Genomic DNA, 19,775 nt, shown 5'->3' with positions numbered 1-19,775 from the left:
TTTATTTAGTTGCAATACTTAAAAGCTTACTATGTTTGCAGTTTAAGTGAAAACACAAACTTTTAATCAAAGAAGCATATAATGTGTATTACTCATTTAATCAACTTCCACTTTATTCCTTACACGTGTTCGACTCTGTGACATTACGTTCTGTCAAAGCTTTTTATTGCAAATTCATTAAACATAAATTGGTAACCTTGGGTATCCAAAAGGAATCCAAATTTTACTAGCCATAGACTTTCCAAAATGCAATTGTTTCTGAGAAGTATTTTTCTCTAGAAGGTGGCAAAACTCCTAAGCAATTCCTTTTTGGGCTAATGGTAGGGCTTATGCGTGTAACATCCATTGACAAATTATTAAATATACATTGAATGGTCATTGTTCACAAAACAGATCATAATATAACATGATGCAGCATTTTGTACTATATCAAATTAAATGTTGCTGAAAACAGTAGAATATTCAAATTATGGACATTTTATTCTGTTAATAATGCTATCTTTCTAACATTACAAATCAATAAAGCATGCTTAACAATAGCAGAACTCTTTTGACTTTTAATTATCTTTTCCAGTCTTTAAATCTTTACAAAATTCATTGTCCCACTAACACCATCCTATAAAACAGGTTATGGCTTCCAATTGTTAATCAACTATAAAGCATGAACAAAGGCACAAATATCGCAGTATCTTTTGCAAATGATACAAATGTCTATGGCCTCGATACGGAACAAAAAGCACGATTTCTTGTCAGGCGGTAAGCTGAATCCTCGAGAACATTCGAAAAATGTCCATTTAATGCGCCACTGGGCCGTTCCTATTTAAATGGGCATCATGCACAGAACTTGGCCATCCAGGTCATATGTCCAAACATTTCAAGTTACTGTCACAGACTGCTTGAAGAACTAAACTGCTGATAAACAAGGACCTATGCTCAGATGTTGAAGCAGGACATGCACTGTGGGTTCCATCAACAGTCCAATCATTCTACATCATTCATGAAATCCATAGGCAATGATCTTCAGCTCATGACGAGATTCTGGAAATCTGATGTACTGCTCCATCATTGCTGACAAGACTCTACATGTTGAAATGACTGTGTAATGTTGAGTCCCTGAAATACAAAAGTAAAATTCATGCTAGAGTTTAGCCATATTAATTATGCTTGATTGCATTGAAAGCTTTATGCTTATTAAGACATTCTAGAGTCCGTTTTCTGGGAGTAATCAGTACTTTGTATATATGAAGATAAAGAGACCGCTAATAAACAGGGTTGAACCCAAAATGTTCCCATCACTAGGTGAACACCATATCCACTACGCCAGCCTGACAAAGTAAATGAAGTGAAGCTTCCAAGTTATGTCTCATTTGATTGTTAACAAGAGCACCGCTCTGCGGGTTCAGACCTCTCATCTATTTTTTTTAAAGTTGAAGGGACCTATCTCAATACTTCAATCACAAAGGAGGGAGTGGGGGGTGGAGAAGGGTGTATAGTGTGGTGGTGTGGTCATTTATTACACTATCTTCCAAAAATGAAAAAATGATAAAAATAAATATTTGTGTTTTTTAGCCATGTTTAAAAAAAATGGGCAGGGGGTATAGTGTGAGGGTGTGGTCATTTATTAGATGATCTTTCAAAATGAAAAAAAAAGTACTTTTTTCTTTTTTTTGGGGGGGGCGTGGGGGATGGTTTGGGTGGAGTCTATTGTGGTATGTCAGATAAAGAGTTGCTTTGTAACGCTTGTAAAGAAGTTATGGAAATTTTAGCAAAATTTAATAATTTCACCTTGAGAGTCATGGTAATTCAAAGGTCAAGGTAAAATTCAACTTGCCAGCTACAGTAACTTATGATAGCATGACAGTATTTGAAGTTTGAAAGCAATAGCCTTGATACTTGAGAAGTAAAGTAGATCAAAACACAAAATTTAACCATATATTCAAAGTTACTAAGTAAGAAAAGGACCATAATTCTGTCAAAATGACAACCAGAGTTATTCAACTTGTCCTGTACTGTCCCCTTATGATAATTTGCGAGTGTTCCCAGTATGAAAGCAATATCTATGATACTTTAGGAGTAAAGTGGACCAAAACACAAAACTTAACCAAATTTTCAATTTTCTAAGAATAAAAAGGGCACATAATACTTTCAAAATGCCAGTCAGAGTTACATAACTTTGTCTGCACAGTCCCTTTATGATAGTAAGTGTTGCAAGTATGAAAGCAATAGCTTTGATACTGTAGGAATAAAGTGGACCTAAACACAAAACTTAACAAAATTTTCAATTTTCTAAGTATAAGAAGGGCACATAATTCTGTCAAAATGCACGCCAGAGTTATCTAACTTTGCCTGCCCAGTCCCCTCATGGTAGTAAGTAAATAAGTTTTATACTTGATACTTTATGAGAAAAGTGGACCTAAACACAAAACTTAACCGGACGCCGACACCGACGCAGACGCCGACGCCAAGATGATGACAATGTCTCTTTTTTTTTCAAAAAAAAAAGATGAGCTTATAAATAAAATGTAACATATTGCAAACTTGATTACACGATTTTTCATAAATACTCTTTCAGCTTTTTATTTATATATGAAGGCTAGGGTCACTTTCTGCGAGCCTTACAAAAAAACTAACTATATTTGCAATTGTCAAGACTCCTTCACATACAATTTACCTTTGCTTATTCCAATATCCTTTTGCCAACCAACATTGTGCGGTCACGTACCATACATGGTTCCACAGTTGTACAGAATTCCTACAAAATAAATGAAGTATACATTTACAATTCAAATTTCTTTTCAAAGAATGTGTAGGTAACTAAATTCCCTATACATTACTTTAATGTCATAAAATAAATTTCAAACAAGGGCTGTTTGTAAAACATGCATGCCCCCCATATTGATTGTCAATTGTTGTGGCAGCCATTGTGTGAATACGTTTTTTGGCACTGTGACCTTGACCTTTGACCTAGTGACCTGAAAGTCAATAGGGGTCATATGCGAGTCATTATCTATGTACCTATGAAGTTTCATGATCCTAGGCATAAGTTCTTGAGTTATCATCCGGAAACCATTTTACTATTTTGGGTCACCGTGACCTTGACCTTCGACTTAGTGACCTCAAAATCAATAGGGGTCATCTGCGAGTCATGATCAATGTACCTATGAAGTTTCATGATCCTAGGCATAAGCGTTCTTGAGTTATCATCGGGAAACCATTTTACTATTTAGGGTCACCGTGACCTTGACCTAGTGACCTGAAAATCAATAGGGGTCATCTTCGAGTCATGATCAATGTACCTATGAAGTTTCATGATCCTAGGCAAAATCGTTCTTGGGTTATCATCCGGAAACCATCTGGTGGACAGACATATGGACATTCGGACCGACATGTGCAAAACAATAAACCTGCTCTTCTTCGGAGGGGGGCATAAATATTTAACAGATATTTAACAAAAATTAACTTGATTCATCAAATTAATCAGTATCGAATAATAGACCAGTTTCACAATATGAACACCGATACTATTTTTAGATATCAATAATTTCACCTGACGCGTTGAATTGCAGAACAAGGCTGAACGTGGAACTGCATTTTCTTTTGCTATGCAAATTGCGTTGAATATCAAGATTATAATGCGCACTTGACACTGGTTACAATTAAGTCAAACATATGAATACAGACAACCATCACATGTCATGCTGTGTTAAGTAAAAAAATTGATAAGTAATTCAAATATAAAAATTATAACACCTAAATAATGATTCAAGGACATAAGTTATGTACTATTAGTGTATATTAATGAATTATATTTAATCTTTATATATAACAATAGACGTGTTCATCAGAAACACAATGCCCACTACTGCGCCGCTTTTAATTATACATATATTTTTTTAACCTTTGACCTTGAAGGACGACCTTGACCTTGAACTTCCACCACTCAAAATGTGCAGCTTCATGAGATACACATGCATGCCAAATATCAAGTTGCTATCTTCAATGTTGCAAAAGTAATGGCCAACGTTAATTTTTTTTCGGACCGATGGACAGACTGACATCCTGACTGACTGACGGACAGTTCAACTGCTATATGCCACCCTTCCAGGGGCATACAATTTCCAGTTACCCATAAGCATCAGAGTAAATGTGGTCTGAAGACTAAACATCGATTATTGCACAAATCGAAGTCATAAATTAGCAGTATACAATACTAAGTATTGTAAGACTACAATTTTCAAAGGTAGGATGTGAACAATTTCATGAATTATAGAACGTGTAAGAGTTGAATCAAGCATCAGACAAAGTCCTATCAAATAGAAGAAAATGACACAAATGTTTAGCATTACATTTTTGAAATATTAAAAATATATAGGTATAAAGCACTTTATAATTATGATAAAACTGGCTAATATGTATACAGTATTTAGTTTCTGACAATCTTTTTGGACAGATGACTTTCAATGTTGACAATATCTTTTATGTTCAGTTAAAGCAACAATTGAGTATTTGGCGTTTAATTATTCCAAGAAACGGCTACGCAATGCTACAACCATGAGACGCCATGGTCACATGGAGGTGTCATTAATTGTGTTAAATGACCAGATGACCAGATATCTACAACATGTGGTTTATGACATCACGTTGTTATTTAGTATTTGTCTGCACAGTTTCTGATCATAAAGAGGTTATGGGTTTGTGCTGAATACAGGGGAATTTAAACGCAAGATCTATCAATAAATAAAATAATTGATTAATCGCCCAAATAATGCGCAAACAAAGAGTGTCAGATAATCCAATAAGTTTAAGACTGTTAATTTACACACACTAAGAATTGAAAGCCATACTTGGAGTGTCAGAGTTTGTGCAAAAAAAAAGAATACAAACAAGAATACAAACAAGTACTTTAATCAAGCAAATGTATTTCATATATTGGCACTTAAAATGGAAAGTATATATTAAGTAATTAATGGCTATTTCTGACGAAGTCAACTTGTGTTGGCAATATCATTAAGTAGATCTAGCTGAATGATCAAAAGCAGAGCGATATTGCGATGCACTATTAGAAATCTCTACACGTTCAGCCTCATTCTGGAATTCTGCAATCATTTGACTACCTGCTATATTGGCTTATTGTGAAAAGGGTCTATTCACTTATAAATACTTTAAAGAAGTAGATTTTCCATCACTCTACAGCTGTTGGGCTTTCTAAAAGGAAGTTTGGGAGTAAAATAAATCTACTCCAAGTTTTTATCACAAAAAACTTCCAACAAGTGGAGAATTAGCCGCATTTAGTGGATGATTTAGAAACATGATTAATTTAAATTAGATCTACATGTAATAGCTATTGAAAAGTTAAGTTATCCAGTTATTCTTGCTGCAATGTGGATAAGAATAATACAAACCAATAGCTGACAAACCTGATATCAGTGATATGTTGACCTTTGAAGTCTAAATTGAGACCTGAAATCTGTCTGTATAGAGAGGCACAATTTGTTTGGCATATCTTCAACCATTACTGGCAACACACACCTACAAAATTTATATATAAATTATATTAAAACATAAATTTATTTATTAATTTATGACGAAATGTTTAAATCTAGGTCAGCTATAACGAAACTAAAAACGGATTAAAAACAATACCTTATTTTAATTAATAGGTTGAAAACAAAAATAAATGTATTAATATATTGACGTTCAACTGAACGAATACAAGACATAGTACATTACATTAAAATAAGTTATTATTTCAGTCGCATTCGGAGAAAACTGGGCTTAGTGCATGTGCGTAAAGTGTAATCCCAGATTAGCGTAAGCCTGTGCAGTCCGCACAGGCTAATCAGGGACGACACTTTCCGCATAAACTTCATTTTTGGTAAGGAGGGACTTCCTTGAAATTAAAAATACCATAAAAGCGGAAAGTGTAATCCCTGATTAGCATGTGCGGACTGCACAGGCTAATCTGCGATGACACTTTACGCACATGCATTAAGCCCAGTTTTCTCAGAACGCGGCTCATTTAATTAACAATTGTCAACATTATGCATATTATCGGATAGTTTTACACAATATTAAAAAAGTACAAATACAAACCTGGTAATACATGTAAATGATCGTATGCAATACAGTTATTGATCCCAATCTGATCTATTTCCGAATTATCTGCGAATCCATCGAGTAGAAACAATAACCATGCAATTCGCTCCGCCATCTTGAAACGTTATACTTACTGAACGCACTGATTGTGTTGCATTTGTTACAAAGTATCTGATTGGTTATTTCTAAGTATCGGATCCAATCAAATTTTTCGGGTAACTAGGGATTCTAACACCTAACAACCCGAGATTTGTACAGTAATTCAATGCTTAATTTTCGCGGACGATATTTGTGTTCCGCGCTTTTTGGATCTGGTATTTACTGGATTTTCTCTCTTTAATAGACTTCTTAAAATAGCATTCTACAATCTCCGCGCGATTTTAAACACTACTATTTGTACAGAGTAGATAAATAACGTTCCGCGCGATTAATTGAGCCCGCTTTTTCTACAGGGTTGAAAAATAATTGCTCCGACGGAAAATATATGAAAGTTCCGCGCTTTTTAGATTTCGATTTGTATGTAGTGTATTATGGCCATGCTGGCATTGGTTTTTCGCGGAAAGTGAAAGTTCCGCGAAAAATGACAATCCCGATATTTACTATATAAGTATATGTATTTTAGCGGGGGTCCCCTTTGGCTTTCCATAGATTTCGTTTGCCGTGCACTGTGCTGGGTTATCTTTACGTTTGATTTGACATAAGACACTCGCATGTTGTTTGTAAATATGACCCAAATTATGTAAGGCGCGTTTGATAAACTTAACTCCTTTGTATTGAAGAAGCTTATCGTCAGTATTTCCCGAGATGTACAGTATGGAAAGCCAAAGGGGACCCCCGCTAAAATACATATACTTATATAGTAAATATCGGGATTGACATTTTTCGCGGAACTTTCACTTTCCGCGAAAAACCAATGCCAGCATGGCCATAAAACACTACATACAAATCGAAATCTAAAAAGCGCGGAACTTTCATATATTTTCCGTCGGAGCAATTATTTTTCAACCCTGTAGAAAAAGCGGGCTCAATTAATCGCGCGGAACGTTATTTATCTACTCTGTACAAATAGTAGTGTTTAAAATCGCGCGGAGATTGTAGAATGCTATTTTAAGAAGTCTATTAAAGAGAGAAAATCCAGTAAATACCAGATCCAAAAAGCGCGGAACACAAATATCGTCCGCGAAAATTAAGCATTGAATTACTGTACAAATCTCGGGTTGTTAGGTGTTAGAATCCCTAGTTACCCGAAAAATTTGATTGGATCCGATACTTAGAAATAACCAATCAGATACTTTGTAACAAATGCAACACAATCAGTGCGTTCAGTAAGTATAACGTTTCAAGATGGCGGAGCGAATTGCATGGTTATTGTTTCTACTCGATGGATTCGCAGATAATTCGGAAATAGATCAGATTGGGATCAATAACTGTATTGCATACGATCATTTACATGTATAACCAGGTTTGTATTTGTACTTTTTTAATATTGTGTAAAACTATCCGATAATATGCATAATGTTGACAATTGTTAATTAAATGAGCCGCGTTCTGAGAAAACTGGGCTTAATGCATGTGCGTAAATTGTCATCGCAGATTAGCCTGTGCAGTCCGCACATGCTAATCAGGGATTACACTTTCCGCTTTTATGGTATTTTTAATTTCAAGGAAGTCCCTCCTTACCGAAAATGAAGTTTATGCGGAAAGTGTCGTCCCTGATTAGCCTGTGCGGACTGCACAGGCTTACGCTAATCTGGGATGACACTTTACGCACATGCACTAAGCCCAGTTTTCTCCGAATGCGACTGAAATAATAACTTAATGTAATGTAATGTACTTGTGTCTTGTATTCGTTATGTTGAACGTCAATATATTAATACATTTATTTTTGTTTTCAACCTTTTAATTAAAATAAGGTATTGTTTTTAATCCGTTTTTAGTTTCGTTATAGCTGACCTAGATTTAAACATTTCGTCATAAATTAATAAATAAAATTATTAATAAATTTATGTTTTAATATAATTTATATATAAATTTTGTAGGTGTGTGTTGCCAGTAATGGTTGAAGATATGCCAAACAAATTGTGCCTCTCTACAGACAGATTTCAGGTCTCAATTTCGACTTCAAAGGTCAACATATCACTGATATCAGGTTTGTCAGCTATTGGTTTGTATTATTCTTATCCACATTGCAGCAAGAATAACTGGATAACTTAACTTTTCAATAGCTATTACATGTAGATCTAATTTAAATTAATCATGTTTCTAAATCATCCACTAAATGCGGCTAATTCTCCACTTGTTGGAAGTTTTTTGTGATAAAAACTTGGAGTAGATTTATTTTACTCCCAAACTTCCTTTAAGAAAGCCCAACAGCTGTAGAGTGATGGAAAATCTACTTCTTTAAAGTATTTATAAGTAATAGACCCTTTTCACAATAAGCCAATATAGCAGGTAGTCAAATGATTGCAGAATTCCAGAATGAGGCTGAACGTGTAGAGATTTCTAATAGTGCATCGCAATATCGCTCTGCTTTTGATCATTCAGCTAGATCTACTTAATGATATTGCCAACACAAGTTGACTTCGTCAGAAATAGCCATTAATTACTTAATATATACTTTCCATTTTAAGTGCCAATATATGAAATACATTTTCTTGATTAAAGTACTTGTTTGTATTCTGTTTGTATTCTTTTTTTTTGCACAAACTCTGACACTCCAAGTATGGCTTTCAATTCTTAGTGTGTGTAAATTGACAGTCTTAAACTTATTGGATTATCTGACACTCTTTGTTTTCGCATTATTTGGGCGATTAATCAATTATTTTATTTATTGATAGATCTTGCGTTTAAATTCCCCTGTATTCAGCACAAACCCATAACCTCTTTATGATCAGATACTGTGCAGACAAATACTAAATAACAACGTGATGTCATAAACCACATTTTGTAGATATCTGGTCATTTAACACAATTAATGACACCTCCATGTGACCATGGCGTCTCATGGTTGTAGCATTTCGTAGCCGTTTCTTGGAATAATTTAACGCCAAATACTCAATTGTTGCTTTTACTGAACATAAAAGATATTGTCAACATTGAAAGTCATCTGTCCAAAAAGATTGTCAGAAACTAAATACTGTATACATATTAGCCAGTTTTATCATAATTATAAAGTGCTTTATACCTATATATTTTAATATTTCAAAAATTTAATGCTAAACATTTGTGTCATTTTCTTCTATTTGATAGGACTTTGTCTGATGCTTGATTCAACTCTTACACGTTCTATAATTCATGAAATTGTACACATCCTACCTTTGAAAATTGTAGTCTTACAATACTTAGTATTGTATACTGCTAATTTATGACTTCGATTTGTGCAATAATCGATGTTTAGTCTTCAGACCACATTTACTCTGATGCTTATGGGTAACTGGAAATTGTATGCCCCTGGAAGGGTGGCATATAGCAGTTGAACTGTCCGTCAGTCAGTCAGGATGTCAGTCTGTCCGTCTGTCTGGAAAAAAAATAACGTTGGCCATTACTTTTGCAACATTGAAGATAGCAACTTGATATTTGGCATGCATGTGTATCTCATGAAGCTGCACATTTTGAGTGGTGGAAGTTCAAGGTCAAGGTCGTCCTTCAAGGTCAAAGGTTAAAAAAATATATGTATAATTAAAAGCGGCGCAGTAGTGGGCATTGTGTTTCTGATGAACACATCTATTGTTATATATAAAGATTAAATATAATTCATTAATATACACTAATAGTACATAACTTATGTCCTTGAATCATTATTTAGGTGTTATAACTTTTATATTTGAATTACTTATCAATTTTTTTACTTAACACAGCATGACATGTGATGGTTGTCTGTATTCATATGTTTGACTTAATTGTAACCAGTGTCAAGTGCGCATTATAATCTTGATATTCAACGCAATTTGCATAGCAAAAGAAAATGCAGTTCCACGTTCAGCCTTGTTCTGCAATTCAACGCGTCAGGTGATATGATTGATATCTAAAAATAGTATCGGTGTTCATATTGTGAAACTGGTCTATTATTCGATACTGATTAATTTGATGAATCAAGTTAATTTTTGTTAAATATCTGTTAAATATTTATGCCCCCCTCCGAAGAAGAGCAGGTTTATTGTTTTGCACATGTCGGTCCGAATGTCCATATGTCTGTCCACCAGATGGTTTCCGGATGATAACCCAAGAACGATTTTGCCTAGGATCATGAAACTTCATAGGTACATTGATCATGACTCGAAGATGACCCCTATTGATTTTCAGGTCACTAGGTCAAGGTCACAGTGACCCTAAATAGTAAAATGGTTTCCCGATGATAACTCAAAAACGCTTATGCCTAGGATCATGAAACTTCATAGGTACATTGATCATGACTCGCAGATGACCCCTATTGATTTTGAGGTCACTAAGTCGAAGGTCAAGGTCACGGTGACCCAAAATAGTAAAATGGTTTCCGGATGATAACTCAAGAACTTATGCCTAGGATCATGAAACTTCATAGGTACATAGATAATGACTCGCAGATGACCCCTATTGACTTTCAGGTCACTAGGTCAAAGGTCAAGGTCACAGTGCCAAAAAACGTATTCACACAATGGCTGCCACAACAATTGACAATCCATATGGGGGGCATGCATGTTTTACAAACAGCCCTTGTTTGAAATTTATTTTATGACATTAAAGTAATGTATAGGGAATTTAGTTACCTACACATTCTTTGAAAAGAAATTTGAATTGTAAATGTATACTTCATTTATTTTGTAGGAATTCTGTACAACTGTGGAACCATGTATGGTATGTGACCGCACAATGTTGGTTGGCAAAAGGATATTGGAATAAGCAAAGGTAAATTGTATGTGAAGGAGTCTTGACAATTGCAAATATAGTTAGTTTTTTTGTAAGGCTCGCAGAAAGTGACCCTAGCCTTCATATATAAATAAAAAGCTGAAAGAGTATTTATGAAAAATCGTGTAATCAAGTTTGCAATATGTTACATTTTATTTATAAGCTCATCTTTTTTTTTTGAAAAAAAAAGAGATATTGTCATCATCTTGGCGTCGGCATCTGCGTCGGTTTCGGCGTCCGGTTAAGTTTTGTGTTTAGGTCCACTTTTCTCATAAAGTATCAAGTATAAAACTTATTTACTTACTACCATGAGGGGACTGGGCAGGCAAAGTTAGATAACTCTGGCGTGCATTTTGACAGAATTATGTGCCCTTCTTATACTTAGAAAATTGAAAATTTGGTTAAGTTTTGTGTTTAGGTCCACTTTATTCCTACAGTATCAAAGCTATTGCTTTCATACTTGCAACACTTTCTATCATAAAGGGACTGTGCAGACAAAGTTATGTAACTCTGACTGGCATTTTGAAAGTATTATGCGCCCTTTTTATTCTTAGAAAATTGAAAATTTTGTTAAGTTTTGTGTTTTGGTCCACTTTACTCCTAAAGTATCATAGATATTGCTTTCATACTGGGAACACTCGCAAATTATCATAAGGGGACAGTACAGGACAAGTTGAATAACTCTGGTTGTCATTTTGACAGAATTATGGTCCTTTTCTTACTTAGTAACTTTGAATATATGGTTAAATTTTGTGTTTTGATCTACTTTACTTCTCAAGTATCAAGGCTATTGCTTTCAAACTTCAAATACTGTCATGCTATCATAAGTTACTGTAGCTGGCAAGTTGAATTTTACCTTGACCTTTGAATGACCATGACTCTCAAGGTGAAATTATTAAATTTTGCTAAAATTTCCATAACTTCTTTACAAGCGTTACAAAGCAACTCTCATCTGACATACCACAATAGACTCCACCCAAACCATCCCCCACGCCCCCCCCAAGAAAAGAAAAAAGTACTTTTTTTTTCATTTTGAAAGATCATCTAATAAATGACCACACCCTCACACTATACCCCCTGCCCATTTTTTTTAAACATGGCTAAAAAACACAAATATTTATTTTTATCATTTTTTCATTTTTGGAAGATAGTGTAATAAATGACCACACTATACACCCTTCTCCACCCCACCTCTCCCTCCTTTGTGATTGAAGTATTGAGATAGGTCCCTTCAACTTTAAAAAAAATAGATGAGAGGTCTGAACCTGCAGGGCGGTGCTCTTGTTAACAATCAAATGAGACATAACTTAGAAGCTTCACTTCATTTACTTTGTCAGGCTGGCGTAGTGGATATGGTGTTCACCTAGTGATGGGAACATTTTGGGTTCAACCCTGTTTATTAGCGGTCTCTTTATCTTCATATATACAAAGTACTGATTACTCCCAGAAAACGGACTCTAGAATGTCTTAATAAGCATAAAGCTTTCAATGCAATCAAGCATAATTAATATGGCTAAACTCTAGCATGAATTTTACTTTTGTATTTCAGGGACTCAACATTACACAGTCATTTCAACATGTAGAGTCTTGTCAGCAATGATGGAGCAGTACTTCAGATTTCCAGAATCTCGTCATGAGCTGAAGATCATTGCCTATGGATTTCATGAATGATGTAGAATGATTGGACTGTTGATGGAACCCACAGTGCATGTCCTGCTTCAACATCTGAGCATAGGTCCTTGTTTATCAGCAGTTTAGTTCTTCAAGCAGTCTGTGACAGTAACTTGAAATGTTTGGACATATGACCTGGATGGCCAAGTTCTGTGCATGATGCCCATTTAAATAGGAACGGCCCAGTGGCGCATTAAATGGACATTTTTCGAATGTTCTCGAGGATTCAGCTTATCGCCTGACAAGAAATCTTGCTTTTTGTTCAGTATCGAGGCCATGGACATTTGTATCATTTGCAAAAGATACTGCGATATTTGTGCCTTTGTTCATGCTTTATAGTTGATTAACAATTGGAAGCCATAACCTGTTTTATAGGATGGTGTTAGTGGGACAATGAATTTTGTAAAGATTTAAAGACTGGAAAAGATAATTAAAAGTCAAAAGAGTTCTGCTATTGTTAAGCATGCTTTATTGATTTGTAATGTTAGAAAGATAGCATTATTAACAGAATAAAATGTCCATAATTTGAATATTCTACTGTTTTCAGCAACATTTAATTTGATATAGTACAAAATGCTGCATCATGTTATATCATGATCTGTTTTGTGAACAATGACCTTTCAATGTATATTTAATAATTTGTCAATGGGTGTTACACGCATAAGCCCTACCATTAGCCCAAAAAGGAATTGCTTAGGAGTTTTGCCACCTTCTAGAGAAAAATACTTCTCAGAAACAATTGCATTTTGGAAAGTCTATGGCTAGTAAAATTTGGATTCCTTTTGGATACCCAAGGTTACCAATTTATGTTTAATAAATTTGCAATAAAAAGCTTTGACAGAACATAATGTCACAGAGTCGAACACGTGTATGGAATAAAGTGGAAGTTGATTAAATGAGTAATACACATTATATGCTTCTTTGATTAAAAGTTTGTGTTTTCACTAAAACTGCAAACATAGTAAGCTTTAAAGTATTGCAACTAAATAAAAGATTCAAATTTAAATTGTATTATTTGAATGCACTGTCTAATACATATGAGCCTCGCTCTGTGAAAAAGGGGTTTAATGCATGTGCACTCCAGATTAGCCTGGGCAGACCGCACAGGCTAATCAGGGAGGATACTAAACGCACATGCATTAAACCCCTTTTTCACAGAGCAAGGCTCATATATGTTCAATAAACCAAAGATAATCAAAAACAAAATGAGACATTTAACCCTGTACCACTCAAAACGCACTAAGACACATTCGAGAATAAATTTAATTTAAGACCTTTCTTACTATATTAAAGTTTTAAAGGCTTTGTTTCCAACCCATGGATACTGATGAGCAGCAAACAGCATAAAACCTGAACAGATTGTGAGTTACTTGCAGGCTGTTCTGGTTTTATGATGTTTGCATGTAGAAAATTTAAAATTTCCTCAGAGCAGGAAAAGGTTAATAATAACACAACAGCAATTATACTTAAGTTATTTTAAGACTTCATACTAATGCAAGTAACTTGCAACTGTCTAACCAAAATCGGAGATGGTGGAGGGCAAAATTAATGGCTGTGCACCTTGAATTATCTATTCATACTCAAACAATATAATGTTGATCTACAGTATCTTGTACAGCATGCATCTAATACTACAGCCAAATTTGCTTACAAATAATATTACAAGAAACACAAGTCATTAAAGACTTAACTTTATTGCATCAACCATTTAGCAGGAATAAAATATAAAGAGAAAAATTATGGCAATTTTTTCATCTGAACATGCAAGTCTTCATATACAATCCCATTGCATATAAAAACGACAGTTTACTATTTTTCCGTTCTATATGTCAGCATAAAGACAAGATGGTATTCACTGTGCAATAAAACACAAGCAATCATATTAAAATTGCTTTTAATTATATGAACTGTACCTTCACTAACATTCAAGAATTTTAATATAAATACATGATGAAAGATGAGCTTTTTCTTGTCTTCAAATAACTTGATACTTTGCAATGACCAAACAATAACAATTCAACATACAAATTATCCAACAAAATATATTTTAATGACACAATATTTTTATTCAACAATAGGAATAGCTTAAGGTTGTAACATATTACACTCAAGTCACAGTGTCAATCTAAGCAAAGAGTAGAATCATAAAGAGATTTCCACAACGGATAATGTGCAATCTGGCTCTGACACAGATTTCCACATCAGTTGATGTGCAAGCTGGTTATTACAAGGATGTGAACAACCGATGACGTGCAAGCTCTAAGACAGATATCCCCAAACAGAGATTGTCCTTGCTGGCTCTGACTAATGTCCACAAGTATATAACATGCAAGCTATCTCTGACTGATGTCCTAAACCATATGACGTGCAAGCTGGCTCTAACACAGATGTCCACAACAGATTACGTGCAAGCTAGCACTAACACGGATGTCCACAACAGAGGATGTGTAAGCTGGCTCTAACACTGATGTCCAAAAGAGATGACGTGCAAGCTGGCTCTTACACGGATGTTCACAACAGATGACATGCAAGCTAGCACTAACACGGATGTCCACAATAGAGGAAGTGCAAGCTGGCTCTAACACGGATGTCCACAACAGATGACATGCCAAGCTGGCTCTTACTCGGTTTGTCCACACAGAGGTCAGATGGGCAAGCTGGCTCTGCCTCAGATATGTACACAGAAGATGATGTTCAAGTTGGGAACACTGCTACAGCTATAAAATACAAAAACCATGTTTCATACTATCATATTATTTTACTACATGTATTTCTTCCACAATACAGAACATTATACTCATTATTAGCATTCTGCTATTGCTATCTGAAGGTTTACCAGATGCTATGTGTATGAAGATAGTTCATACCAGAAATTAGCCGAAAAAACCACTTTTTAGACATAATGTGCATTCTGCTTTAAGATATAATAGCTCAGAATTCACTGGTAAATCAAATTTTTTTGGACAAATTGGCGTGGCATTGCAGACAAAATGTCGAGTTTTGAAACTGTGTCGTATCTGGTTTGAATCTTGAGTTATTTAATTTGGTCAGTATATCAGATGTGTACACCTGTTATATGTTAACTGTAAGAGTTTAGAAGGTCTTGACAGTCATTGTGTTTGTAATACATTGTGTTATCTTTCAGATTTGTGTGACAGTTAAATATAATAATCAATTAATCTTGTTCTGCTGCCGGTCAAATTGTTCGTGGTAAACACCTACCCACATTGTGGTCAACTCGTACCTGTTTTTTTAGGTCAACTTGTACCTACCCAAACTAAACCCGTTACCCGATATACAGAAAAAGGGGTAGGATGGTTAGCTGATAAGTCAAAACTCATAGAGACATTTTTATTTTCCTCTTGATGGTGTCCACTTAAATTATCTAGCATTGCTCACGCAAGTTGTCTGTTGCAGATATGTATAAGCAGCGAAAGTGTTGATGAAATTGACACTTGCGGTTGATGTCTTTCAAGAATTTACAATTGTGACAAAATAAGACAAATGAAACAAGTTGAATAGTTTGAATGAGGTAGGAGTTGACAACAAGAGCACCGCATAAACGGGTGCCACGCTCTGCTACAGGTGCTTGTTCAGATTTTTTTTTAGAGGTCCACAATGACCTTGACCTAGTGACCCCAGATGGGTGTGGCGTGTAGAACACAAATTAACATGCATCTACATATGAATTTCAAAAGTTGTAGGTGGAAGCACTTTATTTTAGAGCCAATGTTAAAGTTGTATAGTAGAGGTCACATGACCTTGGCCTTTGACCTAATGACCCAAAAATGGGTGTGGCATGTAGAACTCATCAAGGTGCATCTACATATGAAGTTTCAAAGTTGTAGGTGGAAGCACTTTGATTTTAGAGCCTATGTTAAAGTTTTATATTAGAGGTCACAGTGACTTTGACCTAGTGACCCAAAAATGGGTGTGGCGTGTAGAATTCATCAAGGTGCATCTACATATGAATTTCAAAGTTGTAGGTGGAGCACTTTGATTTTAGAGCCAATGCTAAGGTTTTAGCACGAGATACGGCGGACGACGAGCTGGCTATGACAAACCTCGGGTTTTCTCCGAAAACGCCGAGCTAAAAATGGGTACGAGTTGACCAAGGTACGAGTTGCCTTTCATGAATTGCCTGTAAGCCTTGTTCTTTTTCTTTTTAATTGAAGATGTATACGGTGCTGCTACTAGAGCAACACTGTTATAACAATAATATACTCTCTTATAACTAGCTTAAGGGAAGATGTTTCTTACACACAAACACTATATCATTATGACGACATATGATTATGACGTGTTTTGCGCACGTTTATGTTTTAACAGAGACGAATTGCATATAGACAAACCGTAAAACAACACTCGATACTTTTGAGCTGTTTTAATTGCATTAAAATTCATAATTCAATGTATGTTAAATACTAACCTCATCGCTAATCTTTGAAAAAATATTCGCAATATTTTTGGTAAACTCTTATTTGAACCAGCAAACTTTTTAAGTTAAAAAAAAACTAAAATTTCGTTCGTTTATTTGATTGATAAAATGTATGCTGTCGTTTTTTCCAATGAATCAAATGTAACTGTATATTGGTACTTCTTCAGAGCGCAAATTACTTTGTTACAGAAGTAACCATAATCACGTTTAACCGCCGGTATGTCATATCACGTGCACGCGTGTCGATTGCGGTTTATAAACCACATACGCATCGAGACACGTTTTTAATATCTGGGTCTGTTATTTTAAACCGCGACTCAACACATACAGATCAGGGTCGGATAGAATATGTTCTGAAGAGCATTTGCATCTTTAGTGAATATGTCTTCCTTATGCGCCCAAGCATTTTTCTTGTTTCTTACGAATGTGACAGTGGCTCCAATGGTCATTAACCCATTCATGCCTAGCGTCCTGAAAAAAGGACATTGCAAACAGCGTAAACCCAGATGAGACGCCGCATGATGCGGCGTCTCATCTGGGTCTACGCTGTTTGCTTAAAGGAATTTCTGTAAGAATTGTTCTAAATATAGAAAAATATATACTAGACATCCCTAATTTTGGAAATAAATTGATCCAACTTAGAAGGATGGGAGAGTCCACTGGGCATAAATGAGTTAATTCGTATTATTCAGTGGAGGCTTTGTATGCATGGTCGTCTATCGTTTAAGAAATCGGTCATTTATTTAAATAAAAGACCAGCTAGTGTTAACAAAATAATTATCCTGATGATGTTCCTGACGTTTCATTATTTGTATATACATCTGAGCCATGCTATGTGAAACGGGGGTTTAATGCATATGCGTACAGTGTCGTCCCAAATTAGCCTATGCAGTCTGCACATGCATATCAGGGACGATACTTTCCGCCTAAACTGGATTTTTGCTAAGAAGAGATTTTCTTTAAACAGAAACTATCGTAAAATCAAAAAGTGTTGTCCCAGAATAGCCTGTGTGGACTGCACAGGCTAATGTGGGACGACACTTTACGCACATGCATTAACCCCCCTTTTCACAGACCACGGCTTATTTATATTCTTTAATTTGCATTAGTACCCCTTGCAGTGTTCAAGTGCGTTGCATTAAAAATGGGCTCCCGTATTCATATGTCTTTCGTATCCTCGGTCTAATCGTCGAAGCACACAAAGTTCCAAAACCTCAAAGTTCACAGTTCAAATGTTCGAGCCTCATCTACAGCATGATCTAGTCAATTTGTAATTGCATGAGACCTAAAACCGATGTGCATTGTAGAAGTTACACGCCATGCCATTGCGAACATCCTATATCGAAAAAAATCTCACGAACATCCCCACATGTTTCAATGTACAAGTATTTATATTAATATAGTTATTGTGTACACAGGCTGCAATAACCAAATTTCTATTAATACATCTTTGCTATGGCTGAATTTCCTATGTTAAAAGACAATATTCATTTTTCGATTCGTTTTTGTTCTGTACAAGAACATTGACTTTTTTTAATCATATCGAACATCTATGAACAGAAAGTCAAATGCTATACAATCAACAACAACAAAAAAAGTATTGCAGAATTTATTCTAAATATTATGCACCCGTTTTATTACATCTTTGCATTTTTGTTTATCGTTTATATAAATATTGGACCATTTGGCTGTCCGGAAATTTAGTATGTAAAATCATACTCCATTTCCGGTTTCATAAGATAGAGGGTAAATCCGACGGATTTAATCCTCTTTGAACCAACCTCATATTGAAAAGACCGAGGTTCGAGAAACGATATTCACCCATTTATTTTTCTTAATGAAACAGGATGTTAAAAGCTTACTGTTCATTTTGTTAAGTATCAAAGTTGTCCAAGTAGGTCCAACTGTTTAAACGAGCTCAACGAATGAACCAATCATATCGGATGAATACGTACGCACAGATGTGTATTTGATGTTTATTTTACTGTGAATAGATAATATCACACGTAAGTCTCTGAAAACATTCTATATTCGCTATCAACTTTTTTTGAGTGTTAAGTAATAATATAATGTTCATGTATTTATTATACAATGACTGCTTAAATGTTACTATGGGAATATCGTTATGTTTTAAATGATAACATTTGCATGACACTCGAATTTTTCAAAAAGCGAAACTGATTTTGTAAAATAAAGCCTATTTTATCATGTTTACGCAATATACCATGATACATACTGCAACAGTATTGGTAGCCTCGATATTCATTTTGATATGTGTAATTTTAAGTTCGTTTCTGTTGATTCTTAGCTTATTTATAATCTTAAGTGACCCATGTCATTCAAGAAGGGATCAACAACACCGAGTCAAATGTGACAATGAAACATGAGATATAATTTTCTTTACCTCATGTTATTTACTAATCATTATTTAATAACCGCAACGCATACATCTTAGGTGTCATCTTTACAGAAAATAAAAATGTAAAACACGTCAAAGCTGTGAGTAAGGCATACTTTAGATTATCGTTACTGCACTTCGCTTTCAGAAAATAAAAATGTCTCACCAGTGTAAGGAATGTCCTTCTCGCACGCTTGCTACACGTATATGACCAGCAGTATTTTCGCAATCTTTTTTCAATAGTTAAAGCTTAAAAAATAAGATAACTGTATCATTTCAAGTCCGTGT

General features: G+C 35.0%; 1 protein-coding gene and 2 long non-coding RNA genes across 5 annotated transcripts in view; 2 read left to right on the top strand and 1 right to left on the bottom strand.

Moving 5' to 3' along the window:
* Positions 1-19,775, top strand: part of LOC127833344 (uncharacterized) — a 56,095-nt gene that overhangs the window by 27,131 nt on the left and 9,189 nt on the right. The window contains exon 1 of one of the 3 annotated variants that reach the window (XM_052358531.1): positions 18,983-19,095. The exons of the other annotated variants lie outside the window; for them this stretch is intronic. The gene's annotated coding sequence lies outside the window, so the exon portion shown is untranslated. Of the gene's footprint in view, positions 1-18,982; positions 19,096-19,775 lie in introns of those variants that run through there. 3 annotated transcript variants of the gene reach the window in all.
* Positions 462-6,743, bottom strand: LOC127833346 (uncharacterized). Its single transcript, XR_008027374.1, has 4 exons — positions 6,094-6,743; positions 5,418-5,529; positions 2,672-2,752; positions 462-1,113 (listed from the first exon to the last, which is right to left on the bottom strand). It is a non-coding gene; the product is annotated as an uncharacterized LOC127833346 (long non-coding RNA).
* LOC127833347 (uncharacterized) lies at positions 6,918-13,181 on the top strand. The gene is made up of 4 exons (XR_008027375.1): positions 6,918-7,558; positions 8,136-8,245; positions 10,900-10,980; positions 12,530-13,181. It is a non-coding gene; the product is annotated as an uncharacterized LOC127833347 (long non-coding RNA).

The sequence above is a fragment of the Dreissena polymorpha genome, chromosome 6 (assembly GCF_020536995.1).
Source record: "Dreissena polymorpha isolate Duluth1 chromosome 6, UMN_Dpol_1.0, whole genome shotgun sequence".
NCBI classification, from domain to species: Eukaryota; Metazoa; Mollusca; class Bivalvia; order Myida; family Dreissenidae; genus Dreissena; species Dreissena polymorpha.
Note: the sequence above shows the minus strand (reverse complement) of the source record. Positions and strands in the feature narration are given on the sequence as shown.